This window comes from Erythrolamprus reginae, chromosome 2 (genome assembly GCF_031021105.1).
Source record: "Erythrolamprus reginae isolate rEryReg1 chromosome 2, rEryReg1.hap1, whole genome shotgun sequence".
Classification (NCBI taxonomy): Eukaryota; Metazoa; Chordata; class Lepidosauria; order Squamata; family Dipsadidae; genus Erythrolamprus; species Erythrolamprus reginae.
In genome coordinates, this window is record NC_091951.1 from 266,419,202 (window position 1) to 266,435,435 (window position 16,234).

The window sequence follows — 16,234 nt, forward strand, 5'->3', positions numbered from 1 at the left end:
CTGAAATGTTTTTATTCAGCCACAACTTTTGAAACCTACCCCTTTTTTTATTTGAAAAATATTTAAGGAAAATTGAAATGTATTTTTCTATCAAAGAGAAAACATTTTTTCAAAGAAAATTTAGGATTGTATTCTTGCAATTCTTCGTCCATGATTATTCTTAATCCTATGATTTAGCATTCTTACAAAATGCAGAGATTATCCTGGGGGAATGGAGGTTGGGACACTGAAATGACAACTAGATTATGCAAAACATTTAGTTCTTGTTGTTAGTTATAATATCTATTGGTTTCCATTACTGAAAGTCATTTGCATTGTTATTCATGTATTTAAATTGTACTTCATTCTCTTCATTCATTTGAATAGCATTCACTGGAAATCAAGCTGTATGTAATGGCCAAATATTGAATATACAACACGGTACAGCTCAAGAGCTCATTTCCTACTCCAGTACTGTATTTGTTTTATAATATAAAAAACAAACAAAAAGAAAGGCTGCGTTTATCCTGAGCTTTTATTTGTAACGAAACACACATGTTTTTATCTGGGAATTACCATGCAACAAAATGGATGGATTATAAAATTTCACTGCACCTAACGAGAATTTCCATGTCAGTGCAAACTGTCATTATATTGCGAGATTTGTTTCATATATATGGATAAAAATGTATACATTTTAATCAGATGAAAGTCAAATAGTCTATAATTAACAGTTCCTCTCAATAGTATGAACACTAATTAACTTTTTGTAATCCTTTTTGCTGTATTGGCAACAATACAAAAAAAATTAATTAGCTCTGTTCATTAAAGTAAAAAAAATGTTATCACCTAAATAAATAGGATTATATTGGAAAGCCACTTTGTTGTAGTGATTAAGGTATTGGCCTAGAAATTAGGAGATGTTGAGTTCTAGTTCTGCATTAGGCATGAAAGCCACTTGGGTGACTCTGAGCCATTCACACACTCTCTCTCTGTCTCTCAGCCCTATCTAATTCACAGGATTGTTGTTGGGGAGAAAATAGAAGGAATATTGATACATTATCCCTCATGAATTATATATGGAGAAAAAGCATAATAAAAATATTTTTAAAATCAAGTATTGAATTAACAAAAATTTGAATATTTTATTTCTTGTCCTTAAAGGGTTACTTGTATTAATTAAGTTAAAGTAACAATAAAAAATAATATATGTGTAACTCCAAGTTCAACTTTGGAGTCCTTAGTGTTCTCTGAACTTGGTTCTTTGATTGCAGATATTTTAATTAAAACCATCAATCTGGGATTTGCTGGGGAGCGTAGAATAGAATAGAATAGAATAGAATAGAATAGCAGAGTTTGAAGTGATCTTGGAGGTCTTCTAGTTCAACCCTGTTCTCAGGCAGGAAACCCTATATGACTAATGGCTAACCTTTTTCCCGGTGCATGCCCCAACCCATAATTCAATGCATTTGACCCTCCATGCATATGTGCATGACCCCCTACACTCCCCTTGCTTTTGACATGTGATGCATAGTGGGGCCATTTTTTGCCCTCCCTGGGCCTCAGAGGCTTTCTAGGAGCCTGGGAAGAGTGAAAATGGCATTCCACACTCCCTGGAGGTATTCCAGAAGTGAGAAAAGGCCCAGTTTTCACCCACCCAGAGCATCCATGTGAATCCTTTACCTATCTCAAAATAGGCTGCTGGAGAATCCTGGGAGGGGAGGGAGGAATGGCCAGCCAAAAATCGGCTAGCCAGCATACACATCCATGTTGGACCTGCTCCATGACAATGGCTCCCATCTTTTATACATTGTAGCTAAAAACAGTCCTTATACTCTATGTTTTTATAGAACTCCAATCAAAAGAATCTATGGTTTATTATTTGTTTGTTTGTTTGTTTGTTTGTTTATTCATTCATTCATTCACTCATTCACTCATTCACTCATTCACTCACTCACTCACTCACTTACTCACTCACTCACTTACTTACTTACTTACTTACCTACTTACTTACTTACTTATTCAACTTCTATGCTGCCCAATCCCATAGGATGGCTTACAACCAGTGAAGGGCTACAAATTTTTTTACTACCACGCTGTGGGTGTGGCTTATTTTGTGGGTGTGGCTTGATGACCATATGACGAGGTGGAGTGGCTTGACGATCATATGTCAGGGGAGTGGCTTAAAGGTGGCTAACGTGATGTCACTCACGTCAAGGGTTAGGGTTAGGGTTCCTGGCCTCTCCTCACCTCAAAGAGATACCATTTTCCTATCTTTTTACTATTACTGAACATCCAAAATATACTATTTAATTCTATGTATATAGTCCATATGTGTACATACATATTACACACAGGCACACAAAAATATACATTATCTACTATATAAACTGTATGTGTATGTACACGCACACACAAACACACACACATGCACAGCTCTTCTAAAATTATACACATTCAACCTCATTTACTGTGATAGGAAAAACATACCCAGAGCGGAGAAGGGAAAAAAAGAGAAAAAATCAACATTTTTCTACTTGTTCTGCTTACCTGACCAAAAAGTTTCTACCGGTACTGCGTACCTGACCGTACCTATAGGAGCCCGTCATTCCTTACAACAATACAAATATAATACAGAATAAAAAGAAGTTAAATATCAATAATAAACTATAAAAACCGCAAATATAAAACCCTTACTAAAACTATAAATTCCCATTATAAAACCCATAAACCCAATCTATCAGACAACATACATACCAATCAAACATGACTCAGTTGTATCAGATATTAAAATACACAGGCCCCAGGCCTGCCAGCAAAGCCAGGTCTTGACGGCCGTTCAGAAGGCCAGTAGAGTGGGAGCAGGGGGGAGTTGGTTCAATAGAGCCAGAGCAGCTACAGAGAAAGCCCTCCCTTATGGTCCTGCCAACCTACATTGCTTAGTCAATGGGAGCCAGAGAAGGCCGACTATGTGATCTTATTGGTCTCTGGGAGGATACACCAAGAATTCACACAACCAATTGAGCTAACCTGCATTTTAATGTCATCAATCTACCATTTGTTCCCAGTTATACAGTGGCCGACTTGAATCCCATCTCCAAATCTTCTAAATCCTGTCATTGCTACATTCATTTATGTGATAGACTCTCTAATAAGGACAACGAATGAATCATTGACTTTGAACAGATTCTGAATTGGCTCAATCATGAAGAAATATTTCTGTATGCTTATACAGTGTTACCTCGATTTTTGCGGGTTCGAACTTCGCGAAAAGTCTATACCATGGTTTTTCAAAAATATTAATTAAAAAATACTTCCAATTTTTTTCCATATACCACGTTTTTTCCCCACCTGATGACGTCATATGACATTGCCAAACTTTCATCTGCCTTTAATAAATATTTTTTTAATAAACTTTAATAAATAAACATGGTGAGTAATAATCTAAATGGTTGCTAAGGGAATGGGAAATTGCAATTTAGGGGTTTAAAGTGTTAAGGGAAGGCTTGTGATACTGTTCATAGCCAAAAATAGTGCATTTACTTCCGCATCTCTATTTCACGGAAATGCAACTTTCGTGGGCGCTCTTGGAACGCATTCCCCGCGAAAATCGAGGGAACACTGTATATGTATATGTAATCTTAGTGTCCTTCTAATTTTGTTTTGCACTCTTAGTTGGGAAATCTTTATACCCACCTGCTTGAACATATATACAATATTTTTGGGTTTTTTCAAACAGCTTGTATTTCTTCGATCACCAGGAAAGAAAGGAGGAGGCTAATGTACACATCAATACTTCTTAAAGCAAGAAACATGCTTTCTAGAAGGTTGATAAAACCGGTCCACAGAAATAATCATAGCACTTAAGGTCTGTTCAATTTTTTTTATCATTGCCTTTACCTTGTCCCTGCTGTGTTCCTACTGTGCAACCCTGAGAACACATTCATTCCAGGCACTAATGCAACCCACAGTATGATAGCAAAACATTTCAGTTACCAGGAGTGTGAACTGATGTTCAGCAGTCAGGTTAACAAACAGCAGTCACCAAAAGATGAGTACAGTGATACCTCGTCTTATGAACCACTCTTCATACAAATTTTTCGTGATACGAACCCGGTGTGTAAGATTTTTTTGCCTCTTCTTCTGAACTATTTTCACCTTATGATCCTGAACCGCCGCCACTGGGATGTCCCGCCTCTGGACTTCCGTTGTCAGCCAAACCACGGGGATTCCCCTGAGATTCCCCTCGCTGGGAAACCCCACCTCTGGACTTCCGTTGTCAGCCGAAGTGCGGAGATTCCCCTGAGACTTCCCTCACAGGGATTCAAAGCAGCACCGGCAAAAATGAAGGGAATCATTCAAAGTCATTTTAATCAGTCATGGGCATTTAGCTACCCAAAAAACAGAAAAGCATATGCTGGATAATGAAAGACACATAATATGGAGGTTTGATTCAACAAACTACAAACATTATTTTTAATTCCATTTTAATTCCAAGTCCTATCATCGACCAGGAACATTCATCGGATGATTCTTTTTTTTTTTAAAAAAAATACTTTTTATTGATTTTTTTCACATTAAAAAGACAAAACATAATTTCACTAATAGAGCTTGTCGCTATCGGAAGTTTCTTCTTCATTCTACTTTTTACATATTAGGGGTATTTTTTAGTTCTTATTTCTATTTTAGACGTGTTATTTATTACATTACATCTATTTACATTTTGCATTCCCATTTGTTTAATTTTTTTACAACGTTTTATACTACTCTACACTTTGTAAACTTTATATTACTCAAAATAGTTTTGATTTGCCATTGTTACATTCCTTGCCATTTCTTCTTGTTGGATTAAGTTAAGTTTATGTTTTGTTAGGTCCCCATCTTTTATGATTTTATTATTCTGTGGTTCTTTTTGTAATGCCTTTTCTATTTAATTTTGTCTTGCAGTTGTTTTTGTTTTGCCCACTTCTCCTTATTTCTCTTTGCCCTATGTGCCAGAGATTTTGTAACATTGTCTGTTCTTTTTTGTTTTCTGTGAAGAAGTTGTATATACAACTTTTACTTTACAATTCTTTGGTTTAATGTTCACCATCCTTTTTTCTTCTACCCTTTCCATTTTATTGCCAAAAGATTGTGGATTTGGCTCAATCTCTATGTCTTCTATATAATTTATCAAATCTGGGTTCATCATGTTATGTCAATTTGAGACCACGGATTGTGTGGGTGTGAGAAAAGTGTATACAGTGATCCCTCGAGTATTGCAAGGGTTACATTCCAAGACCCCTCGCGATAATCGATTTTTCGCGATATAGTGGTGCAGAAGTAAAAATACCATCTGCGCATGCGCGCCCTTTTTCCATGGCCGCGCATGCACAGATGGTGGAGTTTGCGTGGGCGGTGGGGAAGACCCAGGGAAGGTTTCTTTGGCCGCCCAGAATCTGATCTGGTCGGCAGCGCGGCAGCAGCGAGGAGCCGAAGATCGGGGTTTCCCCGCCGTCCACGCAAAGGGGAAACCCCGATCTTCGGCTCCTCGCTGCTGCCGCGCTGCCGACCAGATCAGCTTCTGGGCGGCCAAAGAAACCTTCCCTGGGTCTTCCCCACCGCCCACGCAAAGGGGAAACCCCGATCTTCGGCTCCTCACTGCTGCCTCGCTGCCGAGCAGATCAGCTGCTGGGCGGTCGAAGAAACCTTCCCTGGGTCTTCCCCGCCGCCCACGCAAAGGGGAAACCCCGATCTTCGGCTCCTCGCAGCTGCCCGCCCGCCCGCTGCCCGCCGCTCGAGAGCAAGAGGGGGAGAGATAGAGAAAGAGAGAGAAGGAAAGAAAGAGATGAGAGAGGGAGGAAGAGAGTGTGAGAAAGGAAGAAGCAAGATAGAGAAAGAGAGAGAGAAAGAAAGATGAGAAAGGAAGAGAGTGATGTCATTGGGTGGGAAAAACCGCGGTATAGCAAAAAAACCGTGGAGTATTTTTTAATTAATATTTTTTGAAAAATCGCGATATAGCGTTTCGCGAAGATCGAAATCGCGAAAATCGAGGGATCACTGTATTGTCTTTTTGTGGGGTATATTTTTCTCCATGCATCTCTTAAGTTCTTGTGCCATCTCTTCAAATATATTTGGTAACTTTTGTATGCCCTCTTTATTTCTTTATTTTTCATTATACTTTCATGATCTTGCATTATGGTCACCTATCACACACATATTTTTGTAGTCTAATTTCATTATTTCTCCTGATAATTTTTTATAGAAATCTGTTTTGAATTTTTCCATTTTGCATTTGGTGGATTGATTGCCACTAATAATATTTTTTTCACTACTTTTTATTTCTACCATCAGAATTCTACCTTCCTTATCTTTAAATATTATCCTTGAACTTATCCAAATTTTTACATACATACTGCAATTCCTCTCTTCTTCTTCTTCTTCTTCTTTTTTTGGTGCTAGCGCCAGATATAAATTTCCTAATTTAAAGCAATTTAAAATATTAGTATGCTTTTCTTTAATATGAGCTTCCTGCATACGAATTATGTTCATATTTAATTTTTGTAACTTAATTACTGTTTTTTTCTTTTTAATGGGTGAGTTTATACTGTTAATATTTAATGATAATAACCTATTTCCTGTTCCATCGTATTCCTTATAATTAAGTTTTAGTTCCTTTCTTGTTTTTATTTCCATCTGCACTCTTGTTCTTTTATTTGTCCAACAAATAAATTCTGTTGGACCAGGCCAATTCCTATCTTAGACCAGGAATGGCCATCAAATTGATTATTCTGGAAGTGATGTAGATACACTTTTCCCACTCTGTTGTTTCTCTGCAGTTGATAATTTGCAGGAACAACCCAGAAGCAAGACTAATAAACCATGATAGACCTCTCCTCTGTGAATTTATCTAATTTTGTTTTGACTCTATTCAAGTTGTTGATCATCACCAAATCTTAGGTAATGGTTTCACAGGATCATTATGTCTTGAGTGAAATAATCCAAGAGATATCTTGGGAAAAAAGGACCATCTCATTATTTTTTTTGTGTTAGGGAAATAAAATAAAATGGATTACTGTTTAAATGCCAATATCTACTGTTAGGGATTATTTTTTGGTTTCTATCTGTATGCGCATCACACATATCAATATGCATAACACTTACTTTATGTGGAGAGTAGCATCAACCAAAGGGAACATTTTGCCTCATAAAGTATAAATAAGAGAATTCCTAATGTGTGTAGAAAAATCAGATAGACAACACTGTGTTCATAGCAATAATATCAAGGGTGATGTTTGGTGTGATAGTAACTAGGAAAGGGTAAATGTGCAATGTAACAGTGTTAGTTCCTCCGACCAATTATAGAACAGAAAGAATATATGATTTTAAACTCAAGGGAGTATAGTCAGCAAAAACTGAAAAAGATATTATACAACAAGCAAAATAACAAGGTGAGTATGCCATGTCCTTACTGTGGTGGTTCATTTACCACAAAAATAAAGCACAACTACATTGGAAGAATGCAGGATTGACAGCAGAGAAGCAAAACCAATAATGCAGAAAGCTTTAGGATTGCAGAAACAGCTAGGAACATGCTACAGAGGGAAGCAACCAAGTTTCATAACTATTCCGTGGGAGAGGAAGATGACCTATTGTGTCAGGTGAGTGGGCAAATTATTTATCGACTCCAGATTTATTGAAAGACTCTTAAATTTCTCTCAAGGGAGTCTCCAAAGGCAAGACCATTTTTGTTACATTTACAAAACAGCCATCTGATTGCAGTAGTGATCCCATAACCTTCACAGAAAAAACCTTCATGGATTCATGGGGAAAAAAATAATTACTGACGGATTTAGAAAGGTTTCTTATTCTTAGTATGGTCCTTGATGTTTGAGCCTCTCTTATCTAGGTTTCCTGGTAAAATACATGGGAAAATCCCATTACAAGAAATTCCATTGAGGATTAGGGTTAACTCACTTTAAATCCGGAGAGCAAAATGCACATTACCAATGGTCCTTCATTATGTTTAGAAGGCAGCTCAATGTTTAAGCCTGCCTTACCTAGATTTCTTAGCAAAATTCATGGAAAAACGCCATTGCAGGAAATTACACTTAGGGTTAGATTAGGTCACCAAAGATTTTGAGAGCAAAATGGACATTACCAGATTTGGAGAGCTTGGTTTTGCTTAGGAGGGTTCTCACTGTTTGAGCCTGCCTTATCTAGGTTTCCTGGTAAAATGCATGGGAAAATTCAATGGTGGGAAAATCTATTTAGGGTTAGGGTTAAGGTTAGAGATAGGGATGGGGCAGGGATAAGGATGGGGTTGGGATTGAGGTTGGGGTAAGGATTAGTGTTAGCATTAGCATTAGTGTTGGCATTTGTGTTGGCATTAGTGTTAGAGTTATACTTAGGGTACGAGCTAGGGTTAAAACATCATAAATTTGGAGTGGACATTTCCAATGGATTTAGAGAGGTTTCTTACACTTAGGATGGTCTTGAATGTTTGAGCCTATTTTATCTAGGTTTACTGGTAAAATGCATGGGAAAATTCCATTACAAGAAATTCCACTTTGGGTTAGCTCACTATAAATTCAGAGAGCAAAATGCACATTACCAATTGATTCTGAGAGCTTTGTTATGTTTAGGAAGCTGCTCACCGTTTGAGCCTGCCTTTTTATTTTATTTATTATTTTATTTTTATTTTTATTTTTATTTTTATTTTTATTTTTATTTTTATTTTTATTTTTATTTTTATTCTTATTCTTATTCTTATTTTTATTTTTATTTTTATTCTTATTCTTATTCTTATTTTTATTTTTATTTTTATTTTTATTTTTATTTTTATTTTTATTCTTATTTTTATTTTTATTATTTTTATTTTATTTTTATTTTTATTTTTATTTTATTTTTATATTATTTTTATTTTATTTTTATTTTATTTTTATTTTTATTTTATTTTTATATTATTTTTATTTTATTTCTATTTTTATTTTATTTTATTTTTATAAAATAATGTTTATTGGTTATATACAAATATATACAAAGAAACAATACAAAACAGTGTTGACAAGACAAGGTGTTCATATCATAAGCATCTGATCATTGTTTCCAATAGGGTCGAACGAACCACATTTAACAATAACATTGAACATAAGACAGCCCCTTCCCCCCCCCACCCCGCTGCCAATCTGCAGCTATATTTATTTTTTATTTTCCAGGCTATTCAGTCAGCGGAATCATATTTCTTAAAGTTTGCTTAATCGTTGGTCTAAAACTTCCTTTTCTAAATAGTGTGTTTAGTATTATGATTGTTATAGTTCTGATTTATTTCTATCCTAAAAAGAAAAAAAAAGAAAAGAAAAAGAAAAAGGGTGTCAGCGAGCAAGCAAATAAATCGTTATGTTTTGTTCTTCTCCTTCTCTCCCCCCGTTCTTGATCTTTTTATAATTTGTTTTATTGTATTTTATTTCCCTTCCCTTCTGTAGCTCTCTCCCTTTCATTGATCCAGTTATAGAACTTGTCCCATGTGGTTATATTTTTTGTTTCCTTGTTGTCTTTCAGTTTTTGTGTTAAGGAGTCATACTCGGCGCAATCGAATATTTTTTTAATCATTTCTCTGTCTGATGGTACCTCTTCCCTTTTCCAGTTTTGAGCTATTGATATTCTGCTTGCTGTTATAATGTGTTGGATTATATAGTAATCTGTTTTCTTTATTTTTGTGTCTATTATTCCTAATAAAAAGGTCTCTGGTTTGAATGAGAGATTAATGTCCGTAATTTCGAATATCCAGGACCTTATTTTGCTCCATAATTTTTTTTATTTTTGGACAGCTCCACCAGATATGGAAGAAGGTTCCAGAGGGATTTGAACATCTCCAACAGTTTGGTCTGGTTTTGGGGAAAATCTGTGCTAGTCTTGATGGCGACATGTGCCACCTATAGAACATTTTTATGATGTTTTCTTTGTATGATACTGATTTAGTGATTTTGTAGTTCTTATTCCAGATTGTCTCCCATTGGTCTATATGAATATTGTAGCCAAAGTTCTTTGCCCAGCTAGTCATTGGGTCTTTTGATATTTCAGTTTCCATTTCATAATTTATTAAGTAGCTGTATATTCTTGTAATAAAAATTTTTTCCCTTCCTAATATTAGTTTATCAAGGGGTGTGTCCTGTGCCAATATTCCTTCGTTTTTAGTGTCTTTTTGCCATTTTGAAAATATTAGCCTGTATGGCCACCAGTCTAAAATTATGTTCTGTTCTGCTAACTCTTCCTTTGTTTTTATATTTCCTTCTGTATTTAGTAAGTGGTTGTAGGTTATCATGTTTTTTAATTCCGTAATGTTCGGGTGGGTAAGAGCTTCCAGACTGGAATACCATCTAGGTATTTTTGTATAATGATCTTTTTTTAATTTGAGCCATGTTGTTATTAAGACATCTCTGATCATGTGATTTTTGAAATAAGTCGGAATCTTTTGGTGTTGGTTCCATAACATATTATGCCAACCAGAGAGCATGTCAAGGCCTTCTAGTGCCAGTATTCCCTCTGCTTTAAGCTCTATCCAATCTTTGATCCATAGTAAATTAGATGCTAAATGATATATCTTAAAGTCTGGTAATCCCAAACCTCCTTGTTTGGTTCTATCTTGTAGCCATTTTAATCTTATCCTGGGCCTTTTGTTGTTCCATATGAATTTGGAAGTAATTTTATTCAATCTATTGAAGAAGTGATTATTTAATTTTGTTGGGATTGTTTGGAAGAGGTACAAGAATTTCGGCAGTATTGACATTTTGATTGTCGCTATTCTGCCTAGTAGTGAAATTTGCAGCTTATCCCAATCTTTTAATTGTTTCTCAGTTGTCTTTAATAATCTTTCATAATTATTTTCTTTAAAGGTGCTACATTTTTTTGTGAGTAAAATCCCCAAATATTTGACTATTTTAACTATTTTAATTTCCAAAATTTCTTCCAAATTATTTTCTTGCTCTTTTGTCATATTTTTGGTTATAATTTTAGTTTTTTGAGTGTTTATTTTTAAACCTGCCACCTTGCCGAAATCCTCCACCTCTTTCATAATGTATTTCCCCGATTCCAGTGGGTTTTCTAATATTAAGACTAAGTCATCAGCATAAGCCTGTAATTTGAACTCTTGCCCTTTGGTTTTCAATCCTCTTATTTTAGAGTTGGCTCTAATCTGTCTTAACATGGTTTCTGTAACAAGGATATATAATAGCGGGGATAATGGGCAGCCTTGACAAACCCCTTTTTCAATCTGAAGTCTGTCGGTTAAATCCCCATTAATTGCGATTCTTGTGTGTTGTTTGTAGTAAATTGTCTCGATCATTTTAATAAATTTGGGGCCAAATTTCATATGCTTTATTAATTCTATCATGAATCCCCAATTTAGATTGTCAAAGGCTTTTTGGGCGTCTAGGAAGATGAGAGCCAATTGTTTATCTGAATGTTTTTCATAGAATTCTAGAACGTCTAATATTATCCTCGTGTTGTTTCTAATGTGTCTACCGGGTAGAAAGCCATTTTGATCCGAATGTATCTTGTTATTTAAAACTGTTTTTAGTCTGTTTGCCATTATACTCATGAAAATTTTGTAGTCCACATTTAGCAGGGAGATGGGTCTATAATTTTGAATTCTATGCTTCTCTTCTTCATTCTTAGGGATTAAACTCGTAATTGCCTCCGTCCAAGAGTTAGGCATTAAGCCTTTTTCTAGGACTTCGTTATAAAGTGTTAGTAGGAGGTCTCCTAAATCAGTGGAAAATTCTTTGTAGAATTCACAAATGATACCATCTGGACCTGGGGCTTTATTGTTTTTCGGGTTTTTAATTGTTTCCTCCAGTTCAGTTATCGTAATTTCTTTGTTCAACCTTTTTCTTTCGTTATCAGTCAGTTCTCCCGGTTCGGATTTTGTTATATACCTCTTTTGTTCCTCTAACGTTTTTATTTCCCTTTTGTATAATTCTGTATAATAGTCAGTGGCAATTTGTTTTTTCCCTTCTACCGTGGATTGTCTTTCTCCCCTGCTATCTTCTAGCGAATGAATATATCGTTCATTTTCTTCTTTTTTAAGTTTGTAGGCTAGCCATCTACCCAGCTTATTTGCATTTTCAAAATAGTCTAATTTAGCCCTTTTTAGTTTCCATGATAATTCATCCTGAGCCATTAAATTAATTTGGTGATTTAATTTATCCTTTTCCTCTATAAGTTTCTCATTTGAAATATCTTGTTGTAAATCTGTTTCTAATTGTTTAATTCTAGCTAGGTAATCTTTAATTTTTTGGTTTTTGATTTTCTTTACTCTAGAGAAATAGTGATTCCTCTTAAATATGCCTTTAAGGTGTCCCATAGGTTTTGTATAGAAGTGACTTCATTCCAGTTATCTTTAAGAAAAAAAGTTAATTCTCTTTTTACTTGGTCAGTGTAGTTTTTTTCCTTAAGTAATGATTGGTTTAGGGACCATTTTTGGAAGTTTTTCTTTGGTTCTTTTATCTTAATTATAATTGGGTGATGATCTGCCCATATATTGGGGCCGATCTCCACTTGTTCTATACATTTGTCCATGTTCAGGTCACCCCAGGCCATATCTATTCTTGACCACGATTGGTGTGGGTTTGGAAAAAAAAGTATATTCTCTATTCCCCTGATGTCTTTCTCTCCATAGGTCCAAAAGATTAAATTCTCTTGTTAGTTCAAAAAATTTGTTAGGTAGAATTTTCCTATCCTGAATTTTTTTTTAATTGTTTTGTAGTCTTTTTTTTTTTGGCAGGGATCGCATTGAAGTCTCCTAATATACACATGTTTTTCCCTTCTAGTTGTGTTAGTTGATCGTTTATTTTTTGGTAAAATTCTGATTGGTTTGTGTTTGGGGCATATATCACCATCAAGACTGCAGGACTTTGACCAATTTTGATTTTCAGATTGAGTATTCTTCCGTCTGGATCTGCATAGATTAGTTCTGGTTGTAGCCTCTCTTTTACATACACCGCTATGCCTCTTTTTTTTGTTTCTGCTAGCGCCGTGAACAATTTCCCTAATTTTTTATTCTTAAGAATAATGCAGAGAGAAAGAGAGAGAGAGGGAAAAAGGAAAAAAAACAACCCCGAATAAAGCTCTTTTTAGTTAACTTTTTATTTGCTTGTTCGCTGAAGTTCCCTTTCTGTGTTTATTGTTTGTTGTTTATCTATATCTAAGTGTGTGCTCTGTTGTAGTTGGTGTTGTGTACTTTCCTTTCTACTTCCTTTTTGCTGTTGCTCTTGTTGTCACTCTACTTTCTTCTCTAGAACTGAGATCTTTCTCACTTTCTGCACTTTGTTGTCCTTGCTCACTTTCTTCTAGTCTGGTCTGAGGGGCTCCTTCAGGGCAAAATGTGTTTTCTCCTTCCAAGTTTTGTAAAATAAAATTATCAGCTTTTTCGAAAGAGTCAATCTTATACTTTTTGCCTTTCCAAGTTACCAACAGACCCTCTGGGATCAGCCATCTAAAGGGAATTTCTCTCCTCATCAGTTTGGCGGTTAAGAAGTGGAACTCTCTTCGCCTCTCTCTAATTCTCTTGGGTACCTGTTTCAGTATAGTTATTTCTCTATCATTATAGAGTATTTGTTCGTTTCTGGTGTTTCTGTAGATCGCGTCTCTTGCAGTTTTTTTCGTGAAACGAATATGTACCTCCCTTGGAACTTTGTTTTTTTTGGCGTAATTAGTTTGGATCCTGAAAACCTCGTCTATGTGGTTTTTCACTTCTTCCTCATCTATCTGCAGATTTTCCGATAGAATCTTTACCATTTTGGAGGTCAGATCTTCATCCGCCTGTTCAGGGACATTTTGAAAACGAAGGTAATAAGAGGCTTTCTCCATCTCTAGAACCGCTACGGCCCCTTCCAACTCCTTATTTTCCGCCTTTAATCTTCCCTCGGCAAGAACGATGTTTTTATCCGTTTTTGTTATGTTGGCTTCCATGCTTCTAATTCTAAGTTCATGGTTGTTAACCATTTCTTGGACAGATCCTATTTTTGCCTCTAGGCCTTCTATCTTGTCTGCCATCTTCTCAAAGTTTTTGTTGGTTTCTTCTTGGTTTTTAACCATTGTTTCCTGTGTTGCAATGGAGGCTTCTTGACTTCTTGCCATAAATTCTTGAATGAGATCCAGAGAGGCTTGGATTGATTGCAAGGTCGGTAGTTGGCTTTGTTTTTCTATAGAGGCCATCTCCGTGGTCTGTTTCAAGTTGAGGGTGTTCGGGCTTCCTGCAATATTTGTTTTCTTAGATGTTTTAGTAAAGGTTGTTGACATACTTGAAAGGGATTTACTTGTGGAGTTAATAGTACAAGATTCGTTTTTGAGTGATGCAATTATCTAGAAGTATTTAGTTATGGATTGGATTGACTCTTTTCTATTATGCAAATTTACAAGTTTAAGTCACTTCTCCATTTGCCCTCAGACCATGTACCTAAATTTTTTTTATTTTATCCTAAAATGTTTAAAATGTTTAAATGGTTTACTACTAAAATCCTAAATCCCAAATTTCTGATAAAATTTACTAAGTGAATAGTTTTATGTATAATTTATATTAACACTGATAAATACTTTGATTCAATCAATAAAACACCCTCTGGTCTCAGATAAACCGCTATTCCCAGTCAGTTCTGTCTTTCAAATCTTCTAGATGTACAGCATATACTATAAACAAGTTGAATGCATGAAACAGTTAATTGAGTTTCTTCTAAAGTACTAGACTTCGTAAGTTGTATAACTTATATATCAATTTATTTTATTTTATTTTATTTTATTTTATTTTATTTTATTATTTTATTTTATTTTATTTTATTTTATTATTTTATTTTATTTTATTTTATTTTATTTTATTTATTTTATTTTATTTTATTTTATTTTATTTTATTTTATTTTATTTTATTTTATTTTATTTTATTATTTTATTTTATTTTATTATTCATTTATTAGATAACAGATATAAGAATAAACATGATTATGAATACATGAAATGGATATGAATTAAAGGAAACAGAGACAGTAGGTATATTGGTGCACTTATGTACATCCCTTACAGATCCCTTATGGATGGGGTGAGGTTGACAGTAAATAATCTAAGGTTAAAGTTTTGGAGGTTTGGGGATAAAACCACAGAGTTAGGAAATGCATTCCAGGCATTGACCACTCTGTTGCTGAAGTCGGATTTTCTGCAATCGAGTTTTGAGCAGTTGTGTATTGTTGTGGTTTGTTTGTTTCTTTGTTTTTGCCTTATCCAGGTTCCTCAGTAAAATACTAAGAATATTTAGTTTAAAAAAGGTCTAGTCAATATTATCGTTTATAGCTTTATATAGGGAGAAAATTTGCAGCAGTCAAAATATTATTTCCACTCCTAAAGTATCAGGTTTCACTATCAATCTAGCCAAGAGCTTTTTTTTAGCTGGATTACATAAGCATCTTTTGTCTTACCCATTAGAGTATCCTCTTCTGTGAGGGCTGGGCAAGGAGTTACATTCTGACAATGACTAGACTCATGAGTTCAGCCATCTGTCAGAACCTAACAGAGTGGGTGGCAATTTCCAATAAAGCAGGAAAGAAGAACACCACCTCTTTATTCAAGACCTTTATACCACTTTAAGAATAGAAGCAGTGGCAGCAAAAAAGGGAAAGCCCAGAGGGAGAATCCAGTTTGAAAACACCAAACCAGGGGTGTGGTTGTAACTTATCTCACTGTCTGTTCACTTCCTCTGCACCATGTGACCCCGCCTCATACACAGTGGCAAAAAATCCAACCCCCCCAAAAATGGTGCCACATGAACAGTGCCAGAAACAGACCTCCCCTCAAAAAAAATATTCCATTTTTTTTAATGATAGCAGCGCCCACAGATCGGCACTGACCAAACTGGCTCCATAATGCTACCAGTTTGGACAAACTGGTCGAAACTGGGAGGAACCAACCTTTGCATCAAACCCATCCATTTTAGCAGAAACAAAAGGGTCCTGGCTTACAAGGATGCAAAGATAATTGAGTAAGATAATAAAATAAAATAAAATAAAATAAGTGAGAAGAGAAAAAAAAGGATGTACTGTATTTTTTAAAAAAAAACACTTTATAATTATTATTATTCACATCAAACTGCTGTTTGTAGCAGATGTAATGTATTTGTTTGGAATATTAATGTTGGTGCCTTGCAGAGCTTCCCTAAATATGGGATGGAAATCATTAACTCTTAGTTCTTCTCTGAGTTGGATTTTCACTAAACCAAAATATGCAAATTCT